Raw genomic sequence first — 14132 nt, 5'->3', positions numbered from 1 at the left:
AAACAAAAGGGGGAGACATTTCTCGACAAGTGCATAGGGGTGTGAAAACTCAAAAATATGGAGACGCAAATAAAAACTTTAAGGCAGATGGAGGCGATGAGAATGGCCTGAAGCATGCATCTAAGAGTCGAGCAGGAGTGCACACAGAAGCTGTGTAAACTAAATAATGTATATCATTTTCTTTCAGAAATACAAAGCACATACTTTTACAGAGAAAAAGTGTAGAAAAACAACAAAAAAATACATTTACGCCTAAGTAGCAGACTGGTGATTTTAAGTACGTCTGAGTCTCTCTGAGCTAAATTAAAGCAACGTCTTTTGGTTTCTTTTCCACGCCTTTATGGTGACCTCATGTCATCAGTGTGACAGGTTTTACTGAAAATCATAAGACGAGGCAAAGAGTGGTCCCTCACCACGCTCCTGTGAGACTGAACCACCTGACTGCCCCCATAAATGATTGACCTGGCTACTATCTGAAGTCAGAATGTCTGCCATCGCCCCTCCCCACCCTGTTTCTGTAAAGACACCTACACCAAGGGAGGAAATAAAATGAAACGAAACACAGATAAGCAGGAACAAGGGTCATGAGAAACATCTGTCTGTAGTAATAAATGGTAGAACAATCTACAGCTGATTGTACCTTTTAATTGAATATAAATGTTTATTGAAATGAAATGTTATTTCTCACACTGAAGTAATCTGAATTGATTTTTAGCCACTGAAGGCCTGGTGTTGACTTTGCTACAACATGACAAGTCAAACTTTGCTTTTCAATGTTACAGCCACCTAGCCTGAGGTAAAAAGGTCAAAGTGACCGTGTAAGCTACAGAGAAACAAGTTACATGGGCAAAAATAACAAATATATAGATCTTTTAATTATTTATTTGACCCAGCACAAAGAACATCTGAAAAAAACTTAAATGAACTTAAAAAAGATACAAAATGTTGATTTCACTGTTGATGTTCTCAGTTCCGCACATGGAGTTTGAAATTAGTGGGGAAGATGAACCTCAACAACGTGCATTTTTAGACAAGAAGAAAGCTTTTGCTGTTACTCTGAATGAAAACAAATTGCCATCTGTTTTCTATCAACAGCAATGCACCAGCTGCAAAACAGCCCCAAATCAAGAAGTATCCACCAGAATGAGTTTGAACCAGTCACCTTTGACATCGTTCTTGTCACAGAGGCTAAACTGATCAAAATTATGTTCCAAGTTATGTTCCACAGATAAATCTGTGGACACTGAACAGCAGGTATTGGTCCACTGTACTAGTTAAACCAATGAGTGTTGGCAAACAAATTAATTTCATGCTGGGACAGAGAAACTATCAGTTGTAGTAAATCATGATTACTAAGACGTTAATCAACCTTTGGAGGTTATAAGAAACACCTCCAGCACTTCTTACTAAAAGATTTAGCTGAATGCATGTTTATTTGAGTAAATATATTTATTATTATGATTTTGATTGGAGAAAATCCACAATTCTCTAATGTTATTATTCATGTAGTCTAATCATTCCCATCTTGCAAAAACACAAAAATTAAGTAAGTCAATGATAGAATATTGAAAAATGAATATTCAAGCCTGAACTGTAGCTTTTTAAATTAAAGTAAGAACCTGACTCAGTTTTAAAATCCAGAGTATGCTGGTATAAAAAAATAAGATTAAGGTCTTTAGCAACCAAATGAAGAAACAGGACCAATCACTGGTGTCAGGTAATTAATGAAGTAGGGCAGCAGGCCTGTGTTGTAACCTCTGTGCCACAGATACTCATTAAAAAATTTCAAGACAATGCAACTAAAGAGCTGTGACAGGCCTGAACTCTGAGTTGCGTCTGTAACGCTGGTCAGACACAAACTTTTGGATATGATCAAAAAAATCTCAAGGGTTCTTTCTTCTCTTCCTATCGTTTTAAAAACCATTTTGTGACTTGCCAAGGTGTTGCGGTAATGACTTGAGTAGCTTCTGTTACATTTCGCCATAATTATTGTAACCCGGGATCACATGTTGGCACTCAGCGACAAAAAAGTTTAATAAATTGTCGTCCATTCCTCATGCGATCAATGAGGTGCAAGGGGGAAGCAGGGCTTAATTATCCGGGGACATTTGGTTTCTTTGTGTTGCCATCTTTGCAAAGGTGGTCACTAGTTTATACGAGTGTGTTCCACTTTGCGTGTGTGTGTGTGTGTGTGTCAGAGCTGGCTGGAGAGCGAGTGTGTCGTGACCCTTTCTGAGACTGTGTTTAAATCAGTGGTAATTAGCCAAGAGTTCACTGTGGGGTGCCTGCCAGTGGAAGACGCTGGAGGGAGTTATTGACTGCATGTCCTCAGTTAGAGCCCTGGCGCAGAGAAAACTGCCTGCTGCCGGGTCGCTCTCCAGCATCGTTTATGACCCAAAAACGACTTTTACTGCACCAGAACTGTTTATGCTTGTTTGTATGTCTGTATGAGTGGAAAAAGGAAAACTTGTAAAAGCTCCTGTGGGTTTTTCATGAACCACTCCCCCCTTTACCCACACTAGGTAATAATTGCTAAGAGTAAAAGAGGAGGGTGACTTTTTACAGCAAAAAAAAGAACAGGAGGAGAAGAACGACGAAGTTGTTATATATGAGGTAATTCAGGACAGCAGAGATGCACTGACATATCAGCCATTCACTGGAATCAGACGATTTTTGCTCTTATTCAGAACTGATCAGTGATTGGCCGATTAGGAATTTCAAAGTCTTAATTTTTTTTTAATATATATTCTGTAATCAAGCTGGTGTTGCTGAGAAGGAGACTCAGAGTTAGCTATTTTATGTTCATTGAGGTAATTACATATGTAGCACACATACATTTCAAAGCAGGAAAGATATTTTCTAGAGTTGTTATGGTCCTAGGCCTTATGAGCTGGGCTGCTGGTGTTCGTGTGTGTCTGTCTTTATGCTCTTCCTCTGTTCAGGTGTTACTGATCTGCTGATCCAGAACACAGTATTTAAGGACTCCTGACGTGTGTGCTCCCAGACTTCATCTCCTCTCATCATGCACATTTACCTTTGTTTTCGCAACTCACAACTCCCATTTGCATGCATAAAACACATCCAAGCATTTGCATTATACCACTGATATTTTCTACCTTTTCTACCCACCTTTCATAGTTTTTCTTAATATTATCCTTATCAAATATTCACTTTCTACACCTTCAACCATGGCATGGTATCCTGTTTTTGTTATGACCCTAAGCCAGTTTCAACACATTGGGGGCTCATCTGGGAAGCACTATAGCAAAGTTTCTCTGGTTAATCTTCAGGAAGACTTGAATCTAACTATATGCTGTGGAACATCCTCAATAAGAAATGCTGGACATCTTTTGGACATCTTAAGAGCATAGATTTATTAAGCTAACCCAGCTAGGCATGCTAACCATGCCAGACACCAATACAAGATGCTAAAAACAGATAAAAACCTCAACTTTGTAATAACTGTGTCCTTGTTTTTAAGTCCAGCTCAGCTGAAGAGTTGAGTAATACAAACTGCTCTCTCTCATGTCTGGCGCCTCCTTATTTTACATAAATATTTTGACTAAAATCAATATTAGGAAGTCAGAGCTTTAAGAAATCCCTGACAGGAAACAAACCACATCTCTGATCAGTGCAACTCCATAATTCACATGTAGCAAGGGTTTTGCAATGTCATGTTAACATGTGGTGACAGATGCAGACCCTGAAACATTGCTCCACCCGGGAGAAGAGGTGAGGAAGAAGTGTGAAGGTGACCCCCACTCCTCTTCGGTGTTGGACCAATTGATAAGTGAGACGAAGGATGTCGGAGCCCAGATCAGTGGCTCCACCTCAGCCTTAATATTGCAAATCTCCTCACGCGCTATGGTTTTATAGGCATGTTGAGGAAGACGGAGCCTTGGTAAGCATGGTGCGCGTCCAGATCAACCCCCTTCTGTCTCCCACCCACCCGTCTGGCCTGCTAACGGACGTACTGGCTGGGCTTGAGTAAGGCCGTAACCTCTGACCCTCTCCCTCTGCTTCCCCACTCAGCGACCTGAAAATTCTCCTGCTATGAGAGGGGGGCCCCCCATGTAACTCAAGAGCTATTCCAAAGTGACAAATTGCTCCGGAGTTCCAGGATAACTCTCTCTCTCCCCGCCCCCAACTCCACCCATACACAGACGCTAACTAGCCCACCACAATTTCCCCCCCCTAACAGACCTCCCCACCCAACGAGAGCCAACCAGTAGCTATGCTTTCACAGCGCCGCTTCTTCCTTCTCCCCTCTCCCCTCTCCTTTTCAGACTTGCCTCCCGAGGTTGTTCTCTTTCGCCCGTACCCTGGAGCCCCTCCTTGCCTGGCCAGCCTCACAATGGGAGCTGAATGACTCAATTGTCTCTTATGAAGTGAAAGACAACGAAGTCCTTTAAATCCTTACACAGGACTCACCCCCACCGTCCCAGTTCTCCCATCATGTTCAGTTAAAGGCATATTTAATAAAACTTGTCTTTGACCCAAACCCAAATGAATGCTCTTCGTAAAACGGTCTCAAACAAAAGGTCAAGCTGAAAGACTTTTCTGGAGAATCAATTCTCTCTACAGTCAGTGCAGCTTTGTTGAACTTGGAATTTATGTTTCACCAGATTTCCTTTTTCATGCCGGAGCAGCCACCCATCTGCAGCTCACTGCCACTGGCGTGTTATGAGCCACAGTGTGTTAACTCAGACCCACACTGACTGGCATCACAGTGAAAACAAGCCGGGCTTCTTGTCCTGGTTACTAGCAGAGGGGGTGGCTGGCTAGGGAGCAAAGCAAGGCCATCACTTCACCTATACACATACCAGTTTGTATCACTAAACTTTGTAGCTTAAGCTGGTACTGAAGCAATTCAATTACCTCCTAAAGTATTTGCCTGTCTGTGTCTGACAATAACGCACTGCAACAAATTGTGGAAAAAATACAATATAAGAGTTAACACATCTTTTTTTCGTATGAAAAATCAACAAAGTTCATTACAACTGATTTATTTGTGCTCTCCTTTGGGCAAAATTCAGTACTCAATCATTCATAATGTGAATGAGCATGTAATCATGCTTATCCATTACCATAAGCCCTGTATTTTAAATATTGTAGTGCTCATGTCACATGTTTCAGAAAATATGGTTGAAGTGAATGAATTTGTAAAGGGACTGTAGTGTTCTAACTATTTAAACAGGAACCTCTAAGCCTTTTTAAAGGCGGACTCAGATATTTGCAGATGTCAACTATTCGATTTAAAGTACTTGCTGTTGGTGAAAGCATTGACAGATTTGCATTGCTAAGCGTTTTAATAGTAGTCAATCTAATAAAATCACATCTACTTTTCCAGTATTGAACCTGCTGATCACAGATTAAAGCTGAGGGAGTAAAAATGCTCACACCCTGTTTTCTGATTTCTGGCGAATGCAGTGGCCACAAGATCATCTCAGCCTGTTTGTTGTCCCCAACCAGCTTCTTTCCAATCAAGCCCCCATCTGATGTGCTTATCACATGCTGCCTGACGGGCAGGAGCGGCAGCCACTGCATGGCTTGCTCGCTTTTGTTTTGGATTAGGAGCAAAGAGGGCTCCGGACCAATCAAACAAACTGAGGTCCTTATGTGCCAATGTGGCTAGCAAACACTGGTCCCTTCTCCAGCGGGCGACCAGTGGACGAATGATAAGCACCAGTGGGGACTCCCAGTCATGTGAGAACGGAGCGGAGAGAGTTATAGAAAAAGCAGATAGGAGCTTTGGTTTAGAGTCAGCATATGGATGCTGGATGTTGCTCCAGAGAGGCCAGGGGATCTTCTGGCCATCTGTGGCAACCCCTCCATGTCATTCACACAACATAGCTTTATACATTCAGAATACCCCCCCTTCATCTCCACCCTAACACACTCGACATGCACATTTACTTACTCACACCTGAACACCCAAACACAGCCATATTTGACAAACTCCTGGCCAAATGGCCCAGCTGGAGAGCCCCATAGAGACTGGGTTGACAGCTTGCAGATTACACCAATCAAACTGCTACTATAAAGAGCTTTATTTAAGTCTGGAAATGATCAAGCCTTGTAAGATGAGCCCATTCAAAAGCTCGGTAAGTAAACAGCTAAAAGCTTAAAAGATTAGTCTATCCAGTTTGACTACAATTTTATCCCTTGAAAAATGAGAGCTGAGCATATTGTCTCGATCTGTAGCAGATAATGCTCATGGTCTTTGTTGTCACGCACAGGTGCAACTGAATAAGCAAAAACATTCTTAAGCAAATAAAGTAAACAGAAGAAGTTAAAGTAATTATTTTAAAATGAGGTAGAGAATCCTTTTAGTTAAAAGTTTTAATGTGTTGTAAAAGTATGACTATCCCATCAACTTTTATGCAGTTTGTCACACGCCAATCACAAACTCGATATGGAAATTTATGTAACAGACAAACACAAATTTATGAATAATTGTTTAGTGGAAGGAAAATGATGAATTACTTTCACAATGTTGTACAAATAAAAAAAACCTGAAAAGTAAGACGTGCATTTGTACTCAGCCCCGGTCCTTTTGATACCCCTAAATAGAAACACAGCAGCAAGACAGTGATCCTAAATATGCAACAAGCAGTACAATGGAGTATCTCAGATTGTACCAAATTAATAAATGACAACAGCCCAGCCCCAGACCAGACATAAATTCAATTAAAAATCTGTGCCAAGACATGAAAACCTATGTTTACAAACTCTCCATCTAATCTACCTGGCCTAAAGCTGTTTGGCAAAGAGGAATTAAGAAGTTCAACGAACAATAAACACTTGCATCTATAATTGGAGCCAAATGTGGTTCTGCAAAGTATTAACTTACATGGGCTAAACATACATACAACCCACACTTTTGAGATTTTTGTTTGTAAACAATGTGAAAAACATTGGAACATTTTCCTTCTACTTCATAATTCTGCACTACGTCATGTTGCTCTGTTACAAAACAACCTATAAAATATATCAAAGTTTGTGGTTGTAACGTGACCGCAAAAGTTCAAGGGGTATGAATACACAGTTGGATCTCATAGAGGCTTTGTCTTTACAGGAGTGAAGCAAATAAAAGCAGTGAAAGAATTCCTTGATAAAACTGAGAAAAAGTTAGCCAACACTAGAGGGCCCATCACAGATCCTTTGGTTCTACTAATGCACATTTTATGAGTAAATATTAAAGGGGGGGGAAACGCCCCACCTGCTCTGATAGCCAGAGGCATTTTGCAACCAGGAAAATAAAAGTGAAATGTGGGAAGGCCTGGGGTTTGCTTGCCCTGGGGCGGGAAGGGGGTCCGCTGGGTCTGTATTTACTCCAAAGCCAGAACCGCTTGGGGGTTCCACCAGCTCTGGCAGTGCTGGGGCCGCCGACCTGAACCGAAACCTCACCTCCAACCTCCTTTGCCGGCAATCTCCATCTCAACCCCAAACTCCCTTTCTTTTTTTTCCAAACAGAAAAAAACGAACTTGATGCTTTCATAGAAGCCTGTCTTTCCGCGAGGATGGGTGGGTGGATGGGTGGTGGGGGCACGTGACCTTTCTTTTCCCTTCCACCAGAACCAGAGTTTGCATGCCCTCTAAAATGAAGCTGAAGACACAGGTTTGTGCAACTGCTATTGTTAAAAATATCTCAGAGCGTTGTGCAGCCTTTGAGGAAAAACAGAAGTACTTAGTATTTAGCTGATGTGTTTCTGTGTTGTCCTTTAGACATGTTACCATGGACACTTGACTTTTATCAAGCCTGTTCTGGTAGTTAGTTTTGCTCTCTTGAACACCGGCCCATGTGATAAGCAAGGCTCCACTCTGACACTGTTTACTTAGCAGGTGTGGGCAAATGTGCTGTTCAAATACCAGCTGATTGACCGAGACGTTTCAAAGGATTGCACAAGACAAGGCGACACATTTCCTTATGACAAATGTTTACCAAAAATGGGCTATTGCTCTTTTTTGACAATAGATGGATTTAAGCAGAAAGGACATAAAAGGCCCAAACCCCAGAATGCACCAACTTCCGAACAGGTTCAGAAAGAAAACAGATTTGATGTCTGACTTTTGCACTGCCCTGTCTTTACCACTGTCCAGAGTCATTAAGAGTTCCTCTTGGTTGCTCTATAAATAATGGCATGGGCGGTGGGGGTTGTGGGTCTGTGGGGGGCTGGTAAAGGCCAGCAGGAGTTGGTTGGTCTTCCACCAGTCTTACTAATGAACAGTCAGTCTGAAGCATCATGAGCTGCAGCAGAATGGCATTTCCTTCAGGTGTTTCTCTTGTTACCCAGAGTTACAGTCACAGATCTGTTCTGAGTGTCACAAATACTAATAAAGGCTGAGCTCTGTGGTGCTTTCAATAGCTTCCACGATGGTCGGGACAAAATGGCCAAACATACTCCTTAACTGAGTTGTCTTAAAATGCTTAAGGTGATAATCGAAGTGAAGTAACAGAGTTGATGGGTCCATATCAAATATTTTTGTGACATTTTTATTCTATTTTGGAAGTTGGCTTGTTAAGTCAGCAATCAAGTTTCAGAGTATTTCTCCACATTAACACCCATCTACCTGAAGAGCTTAATTGTGTCTATTTAAGGGCCTTACTATTAAAGGCCACCTTTAATATTCTCTGCTTAAAACATAGATAATAAAAACAAAAGGAGTTAAAACAGTGCTCACATTTTAGTTTTATAATGACATAAAGACAAACAGTATGATATAAAGAGTTCAAGAGCCTCATCCTCTGTGGAAGGGATTAACTTCACTTGACAAAATTTATGGAATAGAGATAATTTTACTGTTGATGACAATTTCCTGTTTTGCTCTGGATTTTCCAAATCTGATAGAATCTTATTTGAGCATGGCAAAAATTTGTTTCAGGGATCATAATTGACATACTAAATCTCCAGCATATTGACAATGCTTCAATTTGTAGCCACAATTGATCTGATTATCACCAGTCAGAGCCAGTCAAGAGGAAAACTAACCAATTTCAGTTACTGGGCAATTATCACTTACTGCATCACCTATCTGGACGTTTAACTCCAGATAGGTCAGAAATAAACAGAACCCAGAAATGTTCACTCTCTCACAAAATCCCTCATAAATTAAATATGGCGTCCATTTAAATAGCTTCTTAAATCTTGTTCTTAGCTAACATTGAGAATTCTTCAATCAGTAAAACCATCCACACCAAAGAGATATTCAACCTAAACCTCCAAATACTGTTTTGTTTGGATTACTACAAAGATTTTTATTTTTTATTTTGGCATTTCCAATCGGTCAGGTGTGATCAAGCTAAAAACTGTCTGATTTGTCACTAGCCAACTTCTCAATGCATTTCTGCTATTATTGCCTAAAACTATTCTACTACTATGACTACTACATCCCAAACGTAATCAGCTAATGCTTGCATTCCAATAACACCAGTGAAACCCTTCTGAGATCGAGCCTTCTACACAGTGAAGACCAATATTGAGGTGAACAGGAGTGTTTCCAGCTCAAGGTGTGTCAGAGACCCCCGAGGAATTGTGATTGGGAAGAAAAAAGGTTGGGAAACCCATACACTTACTACACACTTACCTTTGTTTGCAAGAAAAAGGCTCAGGGGTGTACAGAGGCGAACTAAAAAATTGTGAACAGCAGCTGAGCTGTGCTGAAGGAGAAGGAGTAAAGCCGACTGCAGCGCCCACATTCTGCCGGAGAGCGCTGCGTTTGCTATTGTGCTAGAGGAGAGCTGAACACTGCCCTTGATGTTGGGTGTCTGGTTTTGTTCCGTGAGAGTTCACAATGAATTAGTTAAACGGCAGACTGGATATAAGGAAGCTACGAAACATGCCTCAGAGGGAGAGAATGTGTACACACACAGTGGTAGGCTTAACAAAGACTTCCGATATTCTGAGAGCACTGCGCACTATCACACAATTCCACCTACGCGAATTCATCAATCAGAAAGCAGCACGTCGAAGAAATCACACGCATATACCAGCAGACAATTAATATGAAGAGGAGAATCATACGAAACAGCTGGGTTTTTTTTAGCCTTGTTCATGTGTACATGTACGCCTTGAAGCAGTTCAGCCTCCATATTCATGAGGCCCACTCCCTCAGCATACGTACAACCCAAGATTTTAATGGTTACAATTCTACAAAACCAACCTAAACCAAACAACTGGGATAATTTGTCTTCAAGCTATCTGTTTTCTGCTAGATTAGCTTGTTAGGATATTTACAGTGATGCTGCAAAAAGATCCCACAGAAGCAATTACATGCTCACTCACACAGTGGGGTAGCGCTGCTTTGCCACGGTAGCTTAATGAATAAATAAGTAATAAGGACTTGGTTATTGGAGCTCATTAAAATGGCTGATGCTTCCAAGACGAAAAAAAGACCTGAAGAGGGTCAGGTGAGGGTGGTGGTGCAACTCCGGCTAGGTCACCCCCGCCACCACCAAAACCCACCCAACCCATAGATGACCTGACCACAAAGCTCCCTGCTCTCACCTCCAAATCAACTCAGTGGCTGTTTTGCACATCTTCATGAATCTGCATACACGCAGGTGCAACCACATGCTCAGAAACACACGCACACCTCTCATAGCTAATTACCACTTAGCTCAATCACGTGGTGATCCGGCCATAAGAGTCCCCCTCCTCCCTCCTGCCTCAACACAAACAGCAGCACACATGCCAATTATTGATGAATCTTTAATATGCCGTTTTGCAAAGTCTACATCTCATTTCCTTCCACTAAGCAGACGATTACACATCGAGGAGAGGCTTTGGTGTCTCGCGCATTACGCTAAAAATATTGAGTGAGAACTGATTATCCGCAGCATCATTGTGAGTCTGGAATAAAGTGGCCTGCATCATTTGTAGAAGACAAATAACTTCATTTCCCCCCCTTTTTTTATTTCAAAAAAGCGCTCCCTGCTCTCTTGCATCGCCCGGCTAGGTCTATACATAAAAAAAAAACCCAGACAAAAATCCCACGCCGCGATAACGTGTCAATAATGAGCCGAGGCCATCTATTGATCAGCTTAATTTTGCATCTATTAGCTGGGGAACGGCTTGCTCCGGGGGCGAGGGAAGCCGGGCGCTAACACGCACCGACAGGCTGGATGGAGATCATTACAACTGATGTTCACACACACGCTGTGATTGACATGGAGATAAGGCAGGAGAGAGCTCGGGCTCGCACGCCTCCCCGCACACTAAGCTAATGATACGCCGAATGTGTGCTCGGGGTGCGTGCAGCGGTGTCTGCCTATCCAGAGAGAGAGAGAGAAGGGGGGGGGGGAAGAGAGGAGAAAAGACGAGAAGAAAGACAGGCCACACGCCTTTGCTAATTGGCACAGTCAGACGGCGACGATCATGAAGGATACAAGAAAAAAAAAACATTTAGAGGCGTACCTCGGCTTTCTAGATCACCTCATCAAGTCAGTGTCATTTAAATACAGTTGATAACATCCTCAGAAAAACATGGCTTTGACCTGAATTCCTCAGCTTCGTCTCACTTTCTTCATTTAGAGAGTCGGTAAGAGGAACTCGGCTGAGTTGTTCATTATGAAAATTGTTTGTTATTCCTCATTGCAAGCGTTCTATGTCAAAACAGCATCACAGCAGCTGGAAAAAGCCACAGAACTAAGCCCAGCTCTTCTATGAATGTACCACCTTGGAACATTTATACATAAAACAAAGTTTAAAGGTCCAATTATCGATGCTCTTTGTCAAAAATCCATTGATTTTCGACAAGGGATATTCACTTTCAAATGTCATTTTCTGTTATAATGCACTTTTAGCACATATTTATTCTGGCTACACAACATTGAAGTCTAAAAAATGCCACCTTTAATTTAAGTACATTCATTTAGGAAAAAGACCCATATTAACACATAACTGTAAAAAAAAAATAAAAATTCAAGATGCAACCATTTTTGCTCCTCTTAACAATTCTTATGACAACTTTTTTTTTAATACTCTCCTGTTTTAGGATAATCAAAAACTAGAAACTTTCTACTAGCAATCCATTTCTTGTTGTTCCTGGGAGAATCAATACGGCCACACAAAGGCCAGTTTCTATTTGTCACTTTTCAAAATGGAGAACACAAGAGAACACATTCAGAACAGTTCAAGGTATGTTGACCTTTATAAGTCAGGATATGGCTGCAGAAAAGGGTTGCTTTCCTAAACTCTCTAAACAGTAGACCGAACCAGAAGCTTCTCCTGTCACAATGCTGAGTAAGGAGGACGGTAAGGGATGCGTGTGTGAACTGCAGCAAAGGGCGGGATCTTGGAGTCAGCAAATCTCCAGAATTGATGGACAAAATATTTTAGGGCTTTTGCACACAATCAAAATCAGATGATTTCCAGCTTGACCAGCCCAGTTGTTGATCAGTAGCGCAGAAACTCACAAAAACCAGCAGGCTTAAGTACTAACAGGTTGCGCTAACAACACCATTCTTTGAAGTACAAGTTGTGTTCACAAAGTGTACACAAGGTGTTTTTTCTGGAGAGACATGCTGACAGCGACAACACAGACCGTGACTCAGAGATTAATTAGTAAAACCCTGTTTTATGGCGATAACTCTTTTATGCAATGCGTGATGTTCCCTCTGTTCCTAAAACAAATAAATAATGACCAATTTTAATGAATGTTCTTAAGGAAATGTTGGAATCTGCAAAACTCGTAATCGGCAGGTCAGAAGTCAACCATAAATCTTTGCAAGGTGAATTTCTAAAATGTATGCACCTTGATCGGGATGCCAGTACGTGTGGTAGACATACACACATACTGGCCTCTCTCTAAAAAGCCTAAGTTCACGGTTCAGGTAATCTTGAGTAAGAATACCTGAATAGGACCCTTTATTCAACCGAATTAACCTGAGGGGAAAGCTGAAGAAGAACGACTAACTCATTATTCTCAGGATAACTGGGCTCCGGACAAGTCCACATTTAAGAGCGATTTGTTCGAGGATTGACTCCTAATGTGTGACTTAGTGCAAGTCTCTTAAAACCTCCCATACTCTAAACTGTCTTGTGAAACAGGGCAGCTTCAAAAGGCCCTGTTTCTGAGTCGTGTCTTTGTTTAATACTGAGTGGACATAAGTTACAGGATGCTAATAGACTTCCAACAGAATATAGGTTAGGGATTTTCTAAGATATCCAACTGTCAGACATGAAAATCAAACAGGCCAAAAATCCAGGGTAAAAACAACATCCAACAACGAAGCCAAATAGAAATCTGTGCCTTAAAGCCCTTACCCTTTGCCGACCTTTACACCTTTGCTCCTGCAAGATAACTGGCTCTGCATGAATGCAACAAGCTGCTAATCCTGCATGATAGCCACACAGATGGGGCGCATTTTCCCTAAAAGAAGACACATCTGAGTATTTTGTGTACACCATTGGTCCACCTGAATTTTTATGGGGTTGGGATCTTGTTTAATGTCGGACAGCTATGGAAGCGAGGTCAGAGGAACAAAAAAAAAAAAACCCTCGGCTACAAACTGTGTGTTTTTGTCAGCTGAGGGATGCAGCGAAGGGATCGAGGGAGCAACGGGAGGAGGGAGGTGAGGTATGGGGGGAGGAGAAGAGAGGAAGGAAAAAAAAGCCCTCAGCCAAGCCATCAAGTTGAACATTGAACTTCACAGTAGTAGCTGCCTTTCTATGCCTCTCCTTTTGATGTTACCTCCAAAGCAAAGGATCAAAGGCTTGGAGTGTGGCGTGGGGAAGTCCCAAGCTCTTAGCCTGCCAGCCTGTTATATATGCAAAAGTCTACGCCAAAAGAGAGGGAGTCTGGCAAAGAGGAAGAGACGGAGAACACGAGGTGCAGGAAGCTTGCATGGAATGTGGCTAATGCTGCGTTTTGTGTCTAATGAATGACATGACAGTGACGCAATCCAGCAGCTTATTACAGGCATGACGTAGACAGGAATAAAGTGCACACACACAAGTTTTTGAGAAACTGGGTGGAGCAGTGGGTGTCTGGAGTGTTTGTTGCACCTTACAACACACACAAATGCCCCCACACCCCTCCACCACCCCAACGTTCCACTTTTCACCCAACCCCCGGCTACTCTCCAACATCAAGAGGTTGAGAGACTGTGTCGTCTTGACATGAATGTA

The 14132-nt window shown here is 41.9% G+C and overlaps 1 protein-coding gene across 24 annotated transcripts in view; it reads right to left on the bottom strand.

The window, feature by feature from the left end:
- The window catches only part of tcf7l2 (transcription factor 7 like 2), a 106111-nt gene that overhangs the window by 70103 nt on the left and 21876 nt on the right, over window positions 1-14132 (bottom strand). The gene's annotated exons all lie outside the window — the stretch shown is intronic.

This window comes from Gambusia affinis, linkage group LG20 (assembly GCF_019740435.1).
Source record: "Gambusia affinis linkage group LG20, SWU_Gaff_1.0, whole genome shotgun sequence".
Taxonomy (NCBI): domain Eukaryota; kingdom Metazoa; phylum Chordata; class Actinopteri; order Cyprinodontiformes; family Poeciliidae; genus Gambusia; species Gambusia affinis.
Note: the sequence above shows the minus strand (reverse complement) of the source record. Positions and strands in the feature narration are given on the sequence as shown.